This window comes from Lutra lutra, chromosome 2 (assembly GCF_902655055.1).
Source record: "Lutra lutra chromosome 2, mLutLut1.2, whole genome shotgun sequence".
In the NCBI taxonomy this organism is placed as follows: Eukaryota; Metazoa; Chordata; class Mammalia; order Carnivora; family Mustelidae; genus Lutra; species Lutra lutra.
Window position 1 is genome coordinate 63,722,430 of NC_062279.1, and position 17,303 is coordinate 63,739,732.

The 17,303-nt window shown below is 35.7% G+C and overlaps 1 non-coding gene across 1 annotated transcript; it reads right to left on the reverse strand.

Annotated features, from left to right (window-relative positions):
• Window positions 1–11,096: 11,096 nt before the first annotated feature.
• Window positions 11,097–11,203, reverse strand: LOC125094499 (U6 spliceosomal RNA). The gene has a single exon (XR_007125527.1). It is a non-coding gene; the product is annotated as a U6 spliceosomal RNA (small nuclear RNA).
• Between the last annotated feature and the right edge of the window lie 6,100 nt (window positions 11,204–17,303).

Consider the following 17,303-nt stretch of genomic DNA (forward strand, 5'->3'; position numbering starts at 1 on the left):
TTACTTCTGTGTGGGCTATTGTGTGGTTTGTGAGGGGAAAAAAAAAAGCTTGGAATAGGTCAGAAAAAAGGAAGGGATACATCAGAACTTTCCATCTTATCTCTGATAATATCCTTGGGTTTCTTCAATGGTTAGGAATTTATTTTCTAATTATAAATTGCCTATCTTGTTCCAGAAGATAGTAGAAAAAGTTTACAGAGGAATAAACACAATATAATAATGTCAAAATAGAAGTAAAATTAGGAAATTAGAACAAGGGAAAATATAAATGGACATAGAACATCAAGGTCGGGTAAAAAAAAAAAACAGGATAAATGTGGAGTGTATGTTTAGTCTTTCAGTACTTTACTTTTTGATAAATCTGGAATTTTTTTATTGCAATATGTGGTACATTTATCAATCATTCAGTTCTTCTCCATACCAATTGCCAGCTGTCCCTGCTATATTTAGTGATTAGCGTGATGTCATTCTCTCTGTTCTAGTGTTTCTGATCTGTCATCTTTCATTCTCTTAAAATAGTTTATAAATTCTTTTGAAATTTCAATATAATTGTTTTCTCTTTTTAGTCAAAAGACATAATTTTTTATAATATGCCTTATTTGTCAGAAATTTGCACAGAAAATTACAGAGATAGTACATATGCCCCTATCCAGTTTCCCCTTTTACTAAAATATTACATTAGTAAGGTCCATTTGTTGTAATTAGTGAACCAGTATTGATCTATAATTATTAACTAAAATCTATGCTTATTTTAGATTTCTCAGTTTTCCCTAATGTTCTTTTTTCTATTCCAGAATGCCATCCAGGGTACTGGATTACATTCAGTCATATCACGTCTCCTTAGGCTCCTCTTTGACTATAATAGTTTCTCAGACTTGTCTTTTTTTTTTTAACACCTCAGTATTTTTGACGAGTATTGGTCAGGTATGTTATAGAGTGTCCCTTACTAAGAAATGAATTATGCCTACTCCAAATGCATATGTTGAAGTCCTAACTGTAAATGAGACTGTATTTGGAGATAGGGCCTGCGAGGAACTGATAAAGATTAAATAAGGTCATAAGGGTCGAGTTCTTTTTTTTTTTTTTTTTTAGGGTTTTATCTATTTATTCATCTGAGAGAGAGAGAGAGAATGGGGGGGAGGGGCAGAGAAAGAAGCAGGCTCCCTGTTGAGCAAGGAGGCCAATGTTGGACATGATCGACCTGAGCTGAAGGCAGACACTTAACCCACTGAGCCACCCAGGTGTCTCCATAAGGGTGGAGTTCTAATCTGTTCGGGCTGGCGTTCTTACAGGAATAGGAAGAGACACCAAACCTCTCTCTCTGCTCTGTGAAGACACGAAAAAAAGGCACCGCCTGCAAACCAGGAAGAGAGCGCTCCCAGAACCTGACCATGCTGGTGCCCTGATCTCAGACTCCTAGCCTCCAGAACTGTGAGAAAATAAATTTCTGTTGTTTTAGCTTCCCAGTCTATGGTATCTTGTTACGGCAGCAAAAGCTGACTAATATATCCCTCAATGGGGATTTGTCTGATGTTTTTTCTCATGATCAGACTGGTGTTTTGGGTTTTAAGGAAGAAAATCACAGAAGTCAAGTGCCATTTTCCTTATGTCATATCAAGAGTGCATACTATCAATGTGGCTCATCACTACTGATGTTGACCTTAAGGGATCACCTGGATGGAGCAGTGTTTGCCAGATTTCTCCACAGTAATCTTTTCCCCCCTTTCCACACTGCACTTTTGGAGAGGGAATCACTATGTACAACCCACACTTATAAACAGTGAGGAATTATACTCCATCTCTCTTCTCTTCCATGTATGTATTGATTCAATTGTTTATTTATATCAGCATAAAGGAGGAGAGAAAGGAGGCTACACAGGGGTAGAGTAAGGGAAATGCCCTTGGGCCAGGTGAGATAAAGCACTATGTAAATCCTTTCCTGGGGGTACAGGCATTTCACAATGTTTACCATTACCCTTCCCCATGAGAACCACAGGGAAATTTTTTTGGTTGCTCAGTATAAAACCCTTGTGGCCCCAGGAGTTCCTCACTCTCAAGTTAGTGTACACTCAGCTTCCAGCAATACATTAGAATTACTATTTGAGGTCATGTCTCCAGTGGACTTCTGCTCTAGGTGGGCAGATCTTAGCTGGGACTTTGAATTCTTCTGTCTCTCCAAATTTGGACATGGTGGTTTGCTCTGTGACCTCAGTTCTACCATAGCTCCAAGAAGTCATTGATTTTCAACTTGCTTAGCTTTTTCTTATTGTATAATGACAACTTCCAAGCTCTTTACACATAGAAGCTAAAATTGACATGAAGCTCCAATAATTGTCACTTTGTAAATTAGATTTAAAGCTCATATGTAGCAAATCAAGGATAGCTATCTCTTTAAAATACTTTTTTGGGGGTGCCTGGGTGGCTCAGTGGGTTAAGTCTGCCTTCAGCTCTGGTCATGATCTCAGGGTCCTGGAATCGAGCCCCACATAGGGCTCTCTGCTCAGCATGGAGCCTGCTTTCTCTTCTCTCTCTTTCTGCTTGCCTCCCTATCTACTTGTGATCTCTCTGTCTGTCAAATAAACAAATAAAATCTTTAAAAATAAATAAAAATAAATTAAATAAAATACTTTTTTGTAACTTTGCTCATAAATTATTCCACATAAACTTCAACAAACATGAACTGTTTCTATATAAATTTTGGAATCTTCACCACTTTTTTTTTGGTTTTTCCAATAAGGAAAACATAATTTTTTTTTTTTTTAATGAAAGAAGTGACTACCTTTAAAGAGACTAGTGTCCAAAAATGCAGGAGAGCTGATTTAAAGCTAGACCCTTACTATTTTTCTTCAGAGAGAAGAATAAAGAGAGATAAAAATGGTGCTGTAATTACCAAGAATTTCTAGTTAGATAACATCTAGAAATTTTAATTTATAATATGAAGCCCAGAATTTAAAACTGAAATTACTGGAAACTCAAAAGGAGAGAAGGTATATGTAAATACAGAGAACAAACTAATGGTTGCCAGAAGGAAATGGGCTGGGAGCCTGGGCATAATGGGTAAAGGGACCTTGGATATACAGGCTTCTAGTCATGGCATGAATAAACCAAAGAAATAAAAGAAATAGCATAAGGAATATGGTCAACAATATTGTAATAGCTACATTTGTGGTGAACATACCACAATGTATAAACTTGTCAAATCACTAAACTGTACACCTGAAATTAATATAAAACTGTGTACCAACTACAGTCAAATAAAAAAGAGAACATAGCAATAAATAAGCATATATATATATATATATATATATATATATGTATAAGCATAGAACTGTATAAAACTACACATTGTATGACGTATATGAAATAAACAATGGCCAATCCCTCCATACTTGTGCTATTTTATGATTATATGACCAGGAAGAAATATATGGGAAATACAAAAAAAATAAATAAATAAAGGAGAGAATATCTGAAATCAGATGTGAGTGGATTTCAGGTGTGAGGATGGCAGGCCACCCAAGCAACCTTCCTTTTAAACCTTCAGTTCAGGGGTGCCTGGGTGGTTCAGTGGGTTAAGCCTCTGCCTTCAGCTCTGGTCATGGTCTCAGGGTCCTGGGATCGAGCCCCACACTAGGCACTCTGCTCAGCAGGGACCCTGCTTCTCCCTCTTCCTGCCTCTCTGCCTATTTGTGATATCTCTCTCTCTCTGTCAAATAAATAAATAAAAAGTCTTAAAAAAAAAAACCTTCAGTTCAGATTCTATTTTTCTCATTGGGGTTTATCATTTTATAAATCCCTTAAGCTCCAAGATTAATACCCACATACTTAATTTTTAAAATCTTTATATATATGAATAATAACTAAGTAGTAATTAATGTGCAATACTTCTGGAACTTCCTTATAATCTGAAAGTTGGCTAAACTCATTTGTTACTTTGATTAAGGTTGGTTAATTCCATAATTTCTATGACTTCTCTAATTTATATGTGTGTTTTTCTAAGAAAGTTATTCCTGAAATATGTTTCTTCTTATTTTTACATGTGATTCTATTTTCTTTTCAAATAGCTATATTGGAAATACATGAAATGAGAGTAACGCTAAATGGTAATGGTGACAGGACAAATCCTCAACTTATTTCTGGTTCAAAGAAACAACTTTGTATTTCCCTTCTTCTTCCTTTTTTCTTTTCTTTTATTTCTTTCTTTTATCTTTTCTTTTTTTTTTTTTTCTTTTACACAGGGAGAGAGAGAGAGAGAACAAGCATAAGCAGGGGGAGCAGCAGGCAGAGGGAGAAGGACAAGAAGGGTCCCCACAGAGCAGGGAGCCCGATGCCGGGCTTGATCCCAGGACCCTGGGATCATGACCTGGGCCGAAGGCAGAGAGTTAACCGACTGAGCCACCCAGGCGCCACAGCTTTAGTATTTCTGAAGTGAATGTAATGTTTCTACACTCCAAATACATACTATTAAAAAACTATTTTATACATTTAAGTAACTTAATGAAGAAAAGATGGCAAATCTTACGCAATATCTTCCTGGAGTCGATCTAATTCAAATCGTGGGCTTTTGTTTTCTCTCTTGTTAATCTGATGAGTGTTATCTTTGTGACACAGGAGCCTCGCTTTATTGCATAACCTCTATTCGAATAGAGGTTATTCTTCATCTTCTATATACCTATGCTTTGTTCGCTAAGTTTCCTATAGTTTTATTTTATCTTTAACATTTGCCTACAAGTTTCTTTTTTCTTTTATAATTTAATAGTGTTCATAGGTTTAAATTTAAAACTACATGTTCTTAGGGCACCCGGGTGGCTCAGTTAAATGTCTGCCTTCAGCTCAGATTATGATTTTGGGGTCCCAGGATCTTGCCCCATGAGCTCCCTGTTCTGTGGAGAGCCTTCTTGTCCCTCTCCTTCTGCCACCCTGCCAATGCTCTCTCAAATAAATAAATAAAATCTTTTTTAAAAATAAAAAAAAAATTTAAACTATTTTCTTTCAAAAATATATATTAAGTAACATATTTTAGAAAAGTGTATTTTCCAAAGAACATAAATATTTGGAAATTTTGGAAATTTGGAATTTTCAGGAACAATTTTATAATATTCAGGACAATTTCAATTTTCTTTCTTTCTTTCTTTCTTTCTTTTGATCACAAGTAGGCAGAGAGGCAGGCCGAGAGAGGGGAAGCAGGCTCCCTGCTGAGCAGAGAGCCCAATGAGGGGCTCCATCCCAGGACCCTGGGATCATGACTTGAGCCCAAGGCAGAGGCTTTAACCCACTGAGCCACATAGATGCCCCAATATTCTTTCTTTCTAGTTTATGTATATTATTTCTTGTGTTTTTTTGGTTTGTTATCAATTTTATAATTAATCGTTTAACTTGATACCAAATTTATTAATATAAGCTGGGAATGATAATACAAAAATGATTAAAAACATGTCCTCAAATGACCATCTGCATTCCTAATCTTAACTAATATTTTCTCTTCTCTTATCATTTAAATCAAGTTTTTAAATAAATCCTAGCAGCAGTTTACTCAACTTATTCATTATTTTTATCTTAAATGCTTATTCATTTTCCATTTTATTCAGCTTTATTTCAGTATCTCCTTTTGCAATTACATGGAGTTTTTATAGAACATATTTAAGAATACATTATGCCATTTTTATAGGAAGAAAACCAAATAACATCTATCTTGCTTAGTACAGATTGCTCTTTACTCCTATAGGGATCAGCGAGTCTATCATATTATATGAAAATAAACTTACCTGGGTGGAGCTAAGATACCTAGAAATCAATAAACAATTGTCAGACTAGACAGTCTGTCACTGACTTATCTATCTTTCAGATTCTGAAACAGAAAAAAAAAAAATCTTTCAGATATACAGAAAAAATGCCAAGGTCATGTAAGATTGAAGAGAGATGGTTGCATTGGGTCTCAGCCTTTTATATAGTCATGTTTTCAAAAGGTTTATAATAAGAACCAATAACCAGATTGACATTCAGTACTGACTCCTATCAGTCTACACAGCACCACCAGGGCAAGAGCTTCTCTCAGATCCTTGCTTCCAGATGTGACTCACCTTACTAAAGCTCAGCCAACTTTAAAGAACTTCTTTTCCTCACCGCGCTTTCAAATTCTAATGAGATCTCCAGAAATCTATTGCAAAATACCTGTGGCCCTTTGCACACTTTCATCATTGGCTCGTAAACAACCCTTCTTTTATCTTCAAACAGTCTACGTGCATTTCAAAGTTTATTTTTTTTTCAAGTTTTGTTTGACTATACAATTCTAGAGGTATTTTATTTTTGTCTAAAAGCCAATGAATTTGGGCTTTGAGGAATTTCTTTTTGTACCTAAAGACATCTTCGGTTTACATTTTTGCTGATCACAGAACTGACAGGTCCTGTGAAAAATAACAAGTCGTCAATCGGACTAATCTTTGTCCTTAAAACAGGAGACTCAAATCAGTCTGTGAAGCTTCTTGACTTCACCCACATGCTGCTAAAGATAGGAGGTAGAATAAGCAATCCAAAACTCACCAGGTAGCAGTTACATATAACAGCATAGTGACTGACAGGCTTCCATTTTTCATCCTTTTACAATGCTCTCTATTTTAAAGTAAAATCCTGGGCATTGAGCCACTGCCACAAAACAACGAGGAGTAAAACAATTACTAGAATATTTGCTTTTAAATAAATATTAGAACTACAAAATGTCCAGCTCCAGACTAGTCAAGAAGCCAAATTTTGTTCATCTTTGTAATCTCGCTCCCTTAGGACTGTCATGGACGTGGTTCCTCACCCCTATCAACAAAGACTGGTTGCCATCAGGCCCTAGAGGGCCTCCATACAAATGAAAAAAAGACATCTCTTCCTCATGTAAAAGTTTTTAAGTCAATATAGTATGTATTTCTCAATTATGACTACAACAATTGTAAACTCATTCTTTATAAAATCCACGAATCAAACTACTGAATGTAAAACAATATAAAATTCAAAATTGTAAACACAAAAATTAATAATACCAACTAATTTCAATTTAGTATTTTGCCTAAAATAATTACACAACATGCTTTCTTGGCAAATACATTTATTACAACAATTTTAAACTTTTTTTGTAATTATGTCTCATTCTATAAAAATGGCCATTTGGTGAGACTATATTTTTTGTGCTACTGTAGGCCTTAAATCATGTTTAATAGATTTTCGAGTAGAGAATAAATCCTCCACTGCCACTGACAGACTTAAATATAAACTAAGAACCAGGTAAGTATGTGGAGAGAATTAAGGCTGCACAATGACGTCCCATCTGTACTCCTTACCATGTTCATCAATTTCAATTGTAAATTTGTATGCACTTGTAGTAATTCATTTCTACAATTTTTCAAAGTATATATGTCATCTAGAACAGAAGTCAGCAAAAAATGGCTCAGAGGCTGAATCTCATCCACCATCTGTTTCTGTGCAGTCCATGAGCTAAGAATGGCTCTTGCATTCTTCAATGATTAGAAAATGTTAAAAGAATAGTATAGCATGACACATGAAAATTCTATGAAATGAGCATTTCAGTATCCATAAATAAAATTTTACTGGAATCCAGCCATGCTCATTTGCTTTTCTGGAGTCTAGGGCTACTTTTACACTACAACGGTAGAGGTGACTAATTGAACAGAGACTATATGTATGGCCCACAAGCTTAAAATACTTGTTATCTAACCTTTTTGCAAACCCCTGACCTAGAACTCTAAAAAGATTATGATAGTTTTTTTTCTTTTTTTTTACCTTTTTAACTTAAAAATATTTTTAATTCTAATATAATTATCATATAGTGTTATATTAGTTTCAGGTGTATTATATAGTGATTCAATAATTTTATACACTATTATTCAGTCCTCATCTGTGATAGTTTTTTTAAATATTGAAAAACACTTTTGAAATGATAATTTTATTGTATCACTATTATGTATTAGTAGTAATGGTTGTATTATGATGTTATTGCTATATATTACTATTTTTTATTATTATGATCTCTATTTCTGTATTAATATTGCATGTTATTATTCTTTGTAAGTCTATGCCATTAATATATCTATCTACATATTTAGGGATTTCTAATTACCTCAGCAGCAATTTCTTTTTTTTTTTTTTTATTTTTTCAGTGTAACAGTATTCATTATTTTTCCACCACACCCAGTGCTCCATGCAATCCATGTCCTCTCCAATACCCACCACCTGGATCCCCCAACCTCCCACGCCCCGCCCCCTTCAAAACCCTCAGATTGTTTTTCAGAGTCCATAGTCTCTCATGGTTCACCTCCCCTTCCAATTTCCCTCAACTCCCTTCTCCTCTCCATCTCCCCTTGTCCTCCATGCTATTTGTTATGCTCCACAAATAAGTGAAACCATATGATAATTGACTTTCTCTGCTTGACTTATTTCACTCAGCATAATCTCTTCCAGTCCTGTCCATGTTGCTACAAAAGTTGGGTATTCATCCTTTCTGATGGAGGCATAATACTCCATAGTGTATATGGACCACATCTTCTTATCCGTTCATCTGTTGAAGGGCATCTTGGTTCTTTCCACAGTTTCGCGACCATGGCCATTTCAGCAGCAATTTCTAAAAGAGCATCACACTCTGCTTCTAACACAGTTTTTAGTGACAATGTTATCAGTTGACTTCTCCAAACTTCTCCATCTCATATTTGATAAAGGTTTTTAAGGGTTTTTTATATTTAGTAAATTTGTTTAAAATGCAATTCACTGTTTGGCTGAAGTCAAAAAATGGTTGGGTAGTTCTTGAAAGATAATTAAAATTTAGTGGTTTACCAGTATTATCAACTATCTAGTTTAAAGAATGCGCAGATGAAAGAATTAAAGGTTCTGTTGTGCAATCTGTTGTTTTCTATATATACTTACATTATTTGTCCTTAAGACATGAGGCTAATCCCAGAGGCATCTATGGAGATTCTCAAATTATTTTTGTCTTTAAAATTGTCTTTTTAAGTTGTTTAGTCCACAAGAAATGTACATAAGTCTTTAGTTAATTAACTTACATGGCAAAATTCCAACTGAAGAATTCACATATGGAAATATATGCATTTCCATAATCCACAAATCTAGTAATAATTGCTCTTTATTTGGCACACATCAGGAATTGTATCTAAAATAATTAAGTCATGTTTTACATTTCTTGCTATCCAAACAATTCTGCTCCAGTTTTATAATTTTGGCTTTGTATTCTATCCCCTAAGAAGTATGATACATTGCCAATGTTTGTATTCTGTGCATATGTCTTCCATGGTATAAAATTCTGCTATAGTTTCCAAAAAATACAGCAAATCACTGTTGTCTCATCAAGTTTCTTGAATGATTCTCTGATGCTAGACATAGCCTTGCCAAAAACTGAACCCTGCAGATTAAGAGGTCAATCATAGAATGTAGATATTTTTCTCTTTCCAAGTAATCTCTGTTAGCACCAGGAGTTATAAAACTTTTCTATAAGATTTCAATTCTGAATACTTCCACTATGGCTGATGGACATTGTACTTTTTATGTTTACTAAGAATATATAATAAAAGCTGACAGTCGTTTCATACTTTCTTTCATTAGTGGATTTTTTTTTTTCTATCCCCAAGACATTTACAATGGAGACAAAAAAAAATCTTTTGAGGTAGAATGGCATAATCTAATCATTTTCAACATTTGGAAGAATCTGTGTATGAGCCTTTCTGAAATAGTCTTAACTATAGTTTCTTTTGGACTGTTATACTTTCTTGCAAGAATTGGATTCTTTTCAACAAGAATGGCATGTCCTTTTATTTCACATTCAAATTAGATGACCATGAACCTGAATCTACAAATAGAATATTCAGTTTAGTAAATTCTTTTTGTGGTTTTTCCACTTCAAGTTTTTCCTGAAATTCTTCATTTAGAATTGACACTGAAGTGTAATTAACATTCTGCTCCATTATTGATGTATCTGTGGTCCATTCTGCTGAAAATTATGGTTCTGAAGTCCTTTTCTTTTTTATTCTGTCATTCCACCTGTTTCTCCAGAACATTTATTTAACCAACCAAAATTTCTCTTAATTTTCTTTTCCAAAAGTTTCCCAATTATTTGTTTTCTGATACTAATGATTTAAATTTTCCTTTCAACATCTGAGGGGAAATAACACATTTTTCAAAAATTTGTAACATTTAAAAATATATAACATGTCTCCAGATTTTAAGAGATTAAGTTCTAAAACAACACTTCCGTAGTAACAAAAAAAAAGCCAACTCTATAATGCACTTAACAAATTGTTATACAGTAATCTCTATTTGGTATCTATGCAAAACATACTTTGTAGATTATTAATGGAAACTGTATCATTACATAGTAATTTGTGTCATAATATAAGAACTTGTAGATTAATTGGTAATTCAGCAGTACAATTCTGGTCCAAGAAACAAACAGCAGGTGGTATAAACCATAGCATATGATACCCAATTAAGCCAGGGTACTAAAACCAATAAGAGATTTTTTTTAAAAAAGATTTTCACCAAGATACTCAGTAAGAAGCTCCTTGTTTCAAGGTCCAAGTTATTGGATCAAGAAGTTTTTTTGATTATTAAGCTCATTCCTCTTTTACGAGGTAAAACATAATTATACACATCTTCTCTGTTGTAATAGGACACTGTATGTTCATCTGTTGGAAATCTGTCACACTTATGCCAACTTTACTAGAACAAAACTCCTTGCTGTACCAAGCCAGAAAAATCTGTCATAAAATATGGAGATCATCCTTCTTTGAAGTGAAGTTAGGATAGAGCAATTTTAAAAGTTCAATAGAAGGATGTCTCTATGTGAACACAACCTCCATTGCTAGACCCCTTTGTGTAGTATACAATCAGAACGATGTGAACAGCAGTGATCTATAAGAAGAAACTGGGAAACACTCTTCAGTTCCTAGTGCAGAAGTAGGCAAATAAGTATTTGTGGCATGATAGTACCTAGTGCCTAACTTGACTATTCCTTTCTCTTTTCTTTCCCATCCCCATCCACTTTCCCATTTTTATTTCTTCTTTATGGTGAAGTCAATTTTTTTTTTTTTTTAAATATGGAACGCTTCACGAATTTGCGTGTCATCCTTGCGCAGGGGCCATGCTAATCTTCTCTGTATCGTTCCAATTTTAGTATATGTGCTGCCGAAGCGAGCACATGAAGTCAATTTTTAATGTTATGACACAGACTTTGGAGCCCCAAACTTCTTCATTTAATTTACATCATTGCTGAAAGTTGAGATTGTTCTGGGCAACATCAAGTACTTTATGCCTCTCAGCAAGATGACCAGCCAAGGACAAAGAAAGAATTAACTTAAAAATATAGAAGACTGACTAATCAATATTCTTGTAGTAGTTTTGTATGATGACATATGGTAGTTATATCTGTGGTGAGCAGAGCCTAACACATGAAACTTGTTGAGGCACTATGTTATATACCTAAAACTGATGCAACATTGTGTGTCAATTATATATCAATTTAAAAAGAGCAATTAAAAATATGGAAGATTAAGTAAATATTAGCAACTCTCTGTTTGGATGGGCTGTTCACATAAAAATGAGAATGCAACTACTAGATCTCTAAGAAGTGTTTGACTGTTAATGTGAGAAAAGAGTAGGTCAGCAGAAAAAAGTAAATAGTTAACAATATGTCCCCAAGAGCATAAATTCAATTCATAAAAGGATGTATTAAAGACATGGAATAGTCAGCACTGAGCACCCACCTAGGAGTAGGGGTTAGCAATATACATTTCGAGTCTATAGTCCTTAGAATACAATATATACAGTAAAACAGAGAAGGTGCTATGGGAAAATAAAGGAGAAAGAAACAACTTTGACTAGGAAGGAATGTAAAAACTTCCTGAATTAATTGACCAAATATTGACGGAAGACATACAAAGTGCAAGAACTATTTTTAGTGCTAAAGCAAGCCCAACAGCCAGAATGATCACCCTCCTGATGCTTACAGTCCACTGAAGAAAGCAGACCACAAGCAAATAAAAGTTAAAATATCTGTCAAATGGTGCAAAGTGCCATGGAGAACAATAGCAGCAGAAGACAGGAATGTGTTGAAAAAGTGCAATTTTAGGTAGGATATTCTGGAAGGTGTCCTAAGGAAAGCAATGTTTTAGCAGATCCCTGGAGGAGGCAAGTCATGTGACCCTTGTGACTACCAGGCATGATGAGAAAAGTGTTTTTGCGCTGGAGAATGAATGGTGCATTGGAGGAATGACGTATTCGAGGCACAGCGTGAAGGCCAGTGTGACTGGGGTTGAAGGGAAGTTGAACTGTATGGAGAGAGAAAACAAGGGACAGATCTTATAGGGTCTTATGAACCACTGTGAGGATTCTCCTCCCTGTGAGATGGGAAACAATTAAAAGTTTTAAGCAGAGAAATGCAAGAATTGACTTGGGAAAAGCAAATATAAAAACTGGAAGACCAATTAGTCAACTATCTCAAAACTCTGGAGTGCTGGTGAGAGTGGCTCAGACCAGGGTGATAGCAGGGAAGAGGTCTGCAGTGGTCATAGTGAATACTTAACTCTCTTAACCAACATCTTTTGAGTACCTACCAGAGGGCAGGTACTGTATCTAGCCCAAGGGCCAGGCCTCACTTTGGACTCCTTCGCACAGACCATCTGGACTCCCTTCTTCAAAATCCCAAACTCTATTGAAACTGAAACCATCCCCCCAACCCAACCACCAAAATATCCCTCATTGCTGTTTCAAACCATATCGACCTCCTGGGTTTGGATTCCAGCCTAGCCCAGACCACTTTTTGCTACAAACCAAGAATGTGGTGACTTGAACTCCCACCTCTCCATTATCTCCGTTGATAAAAGGCCAAGGTGGAAACTTTCATAACACATTTGGGGGAGAGCGCCCAACTATCTTAGATACCTAAGATAAGAGTGCATACAAAAAGCAGTGCTGAAATATGAGACTGGAAAGGTAGGCTTGGTTTGTTTGACATTTGAACTTTAACCTTAGGGCAAAGATATTTTATTGCATGCTTTTTAAGCACTGTAGTAAATTGGATTATGTTCAGCAGATATTCACTCATTTCTCCTAGGATCATTGATTTAGCTGGTGGTTCTTCAGTCAAGTTTAACATATAGAGCCACTGTAATCTTTCAAAAATGAAGGAGGAATATCCTCACGCATCTATCTGAGAAAATTAGCCCCAGGCCCAGAGAGAAAAGTGTTTCCAGATCTTTCTGCATCACTTCTACCTGTGAGATAAACTTTTAAAAAATAAATTGTTTAATGGTTCTTCAGAAAACCATGTGTACTAATGATCATATCTACCTTTGAGATGCCAAATTTAGAAATAATAAAGCAATGTAACTAGTCAATTACATGATCAGTTTTTAAGAAATGTCTTGACAGATTTGCACTAGATAGGAAAACCCACCACAGTGAGAAGTTAGATAAGACTGAGGCTCCCCATTTAAAACGTGAAACTATTTTTTAAAAGATACAGAAGCAGAGAGATGTTACTTTAGAAAGAGAAAAGGAGATCAGAAGCAAAAATCTATTTTTTTCCCTACCAAAGCCTTCAAGCTTTTAAGCAGTAATGTTGGCAATTCATTAAGTTTATATGAAATAGTGGTAACAGCTGCCCTTATTCAAGCAATTTCTACTTACAGGCACTATGCACACATAACCTCGTTGAAATTCACAAAACCTTTAGGATAGGTATTATCGCCATTTTACTGATATCAAAACAGGGGCCCCTCAGCAAGTGTGAGGAACTCGTCTGAGTTCATCCAGGTAGCTAAGCCTGTATATTTGCCACCATTCCTCACCATCTTCCCGTATGGAATCCACCAAAATGTTTCCTGTGAAACACGGTCGTGAGTGTGCTGTGCTGGACTGTCATTCAGGACGCTCTCTGCCCCACACCCTATACAGCACTGCTTCACAGAAGAAGGACTGGAGGTGGATTTTGCTACAGAGCTTGTCACTTAAAATAAATATTTGTTGATCAAGTGATTGGAAAGTTAAATGGAACAAGTGAAAGCTTATTAGGAAAAGATTGCTTTTGCCTGTCTCAAAGTTTGAAATACATCCTTTTACTAAACCCTACAGACCCCCTGTGTTTTTCATGAATTATTAACAAGAAAGAAGAAAGAGAAGTATAAGCTACTTTAAGGAAAATGAAGATGAGATTTCACATCACTATCAAATAAAGTTACACGTTGCTCTCTAAACCTTTATAGTCAAAAAGATTCTACATAAAAAATAAGTTACTTTTTTTTTTTTTTTTTTTTTAAATAACCCAAAGCCTGTTGCCTGATCAGCTCTCAGCTTCTGGTGTTATCTGATTAGCACAGAGTAGGCTGACCTCAGCTCCTCCTCTGAACTTCCCTACGACGAGTGAGAACCTGCTTTCTTGGGGCAGGCCCATACTCGAGCTTTCTTGGGCACTTGTCTATGTTTCACTAGCCTCAAAGTTTAATGGCAACTCTGTCATGAGAATATGAATCACACGTGTTGAAGTTATAGATTCTCCAATATTCTTGAGCAAGATGTGCTAAGCCTTGTGTTTTATTTGGCCCAGTTACACTCGGCTAAAGGGCACGCCTGAAGTTCCGCAGAGCTATGGGAGAGCCACCTTCTAGCCTTATAGTTTCCTGGGGTGACGCTTATATTCTTCTCATTTTCTTCTTATGCCCTTCAGCATGAGACAAACCCGAAGACTTTGTAATTTTTTAAGTCAATTTAATAAGGGAAAAATTAACTAAATGGAGTATTTTTCATTGAATAGAAGAAACTACTAACACAGCAGATTTTCCATGCTACACCTGTTTATGTTGCTGCAATAATGACAAAACACAAAGTAGACAGTGTCTATCCAAAGTAAAATAAAGCTTAGCCTCCTAGCCATGTGATGAGGCCATGCCTTCCTTTTGACCTTGCCTCCTAGCACTCCTTCACATGATTTGTCTTCCTCAAGCACACCAACCTTCTTTCTATTCCTCAAAGAAACCGAGCTTGCTCCTACTGGGGCTCTGCACCTTGCTGCTCTCTCTGCCTAGAACACTCTGCTTCTGGTTAGAGGCATGGTTTGCTTCTACTTGTCACTCATGACTCACTTCATGCATCACCCTCAGACCTGCTTTCCCAGGTCAATACCGCCCCCCCCCCCCCCCCCCCCGCCAACTCACACATACAATGAGGCAATCCCTCTCTCTTTGCAGCTCTATTTACTTCACTGTGTGAAGTAGCTTGTTCATTTGTTTAGCTGACTTCTCTCTGTCCCCCCATCTAATATAAGCAACCTAAGAGCAATGTCCTTGTCTGTCTTGTTTACCAGTATATCTCCAGAGAACGGGACTTTTGCCTAAAGAACTATTCAATGAATATTTGCTGTATGAATGAAGTAATAAATGAATAAATATATGAATGAATGAATGCATGAATGAATGAGTGGTTTTTTATGAAAGTTGTAGCAAAGCCACTAACACTAAACATATCCAGGAGTTATGACAAAACAGCAGTCTCCTACAGCGGAAATGAGTAACTTTGGGAACAAGATTCTATGTTTGATATTCATTCTTATGTTTAAATTCCAAACAGTGAAAAAGAGAAAATTCTTCTTTTTATTGCCATGTCTAGGCTTCTCTCCTCGTGCCAAAAGATGATATTTCTAAATAGAAGCCAACAACTAGAAAGTCAACCGATAGAAACGATGTAATTTCTGCCTTCATAAAGGGGTATCTCCGTAAGCAAACAATTCTGAGTTTTCTCAACTTAATGTATTCCAAACACTATTTTTGCAGTTTACCAGGTATAAAACTTGAATGTACACAGCTCACATTCTTTAGTTCTACTTAATTTTGAATTTCTGGAAATTTCCATTTGGACATTCTCTCTTTCTCTCCTCTGTCCTCTACTTCTGCCCCAACCTTTTTTCTTTCTTTTTTTTTTTTCTCTCTCTGACAATATATGCCTAAGTTAAGGATAAAAGGAAGGATTTGTGGGCTACAGCATGGGCATATTTGAGTCATCTCTGCAGTCAGAGAGACAAAGAAAACAAGCATGTTTACATAACAAAACGTTTGAAAACTGAACTAGAATGATATCTCTTTTGCCTAAAGAAAAGCCATGCATAGGGGCTGCCTGACACCTTTTTTTTAATTTATGGAGGCAAAAGTATGTCTTTTTATTGAATATTATATATATAAATTTAATAATTCAAAACATGTCATCCTATTAAAAGCTGATTATCATTTTTGTTTTCTACCCCCAAACTGTTATACTCATTTTTTTAAAAGATTTTACTTATTTATTTGACAGAGAGAGACACAGAGAGAGAGGGGGAGTGGGAGAGGGAGAAGCAGGCTTCCTGCTGAGCAAGGAGCCCAATGTGGGCTCTATCCCAGGACCCTGAGATCATGACCTGAGCCAAAGGCAGATGCTTAATGAATGAACCACCCAGGGACCCCCAAACTGTTATATTCATATATATAATACATTTTACTATTTTATGAAGAGAAAATTTTGAATATTTACCATTTACCCCAAATGCCTATTTACCATATTAAAAATACATGAAAATAACCATCTAAAAATTAAAATTTCTTTTTATCTAGAATTTAAAACATTTGAGATTTAATGACCAACATTTAACAAGTAGTAGTAATGATGATAAAATAAAAGAGAAATAATTTCTACTGATGTAAATGTCTTCACATTCAGGCAAATTTTGAACAAATTGTCACATGAACAAAAGTTTAGCCAGTACATTGACTTCTATATATATTTTATTTCTATATATATAGAATATATGTATTTTATATGTATAATACACACACACACACACACACTATGGGCAAGGAGTCAACATTTTAGTTACCTAGCATTTCCTCTGCAGAATGAATTTCTCCAGCTTCAACATGCTTTGTGCCCCATTTATAAGCTAACACCATAACCTGCCCCTAAGCTAATACTCAGATAAAATGAGGCAATTTGGTGACTCAGATTGATCTTCCAATACCCTCAACCTTTGTCAGGCAAAAGCGTACATGTGCTAACTGTCCTTTTCAACCTAATCTCAATTGCATACAGCTGGGATTGTGTTGCTTTAAAAATTGTATTGTAAAAATGACATGATGACCCTCCCCTTCCCCACAAGAACTTCTTCTAGGCCTATTTTCACTCAAAAGTGCAACCAACACAGATATTTTTTTTAAAGATTTTTATTTATTTGACAGAGAGAGATCACAAGTAGACAGAGAGGCAGGCAGAGAGAG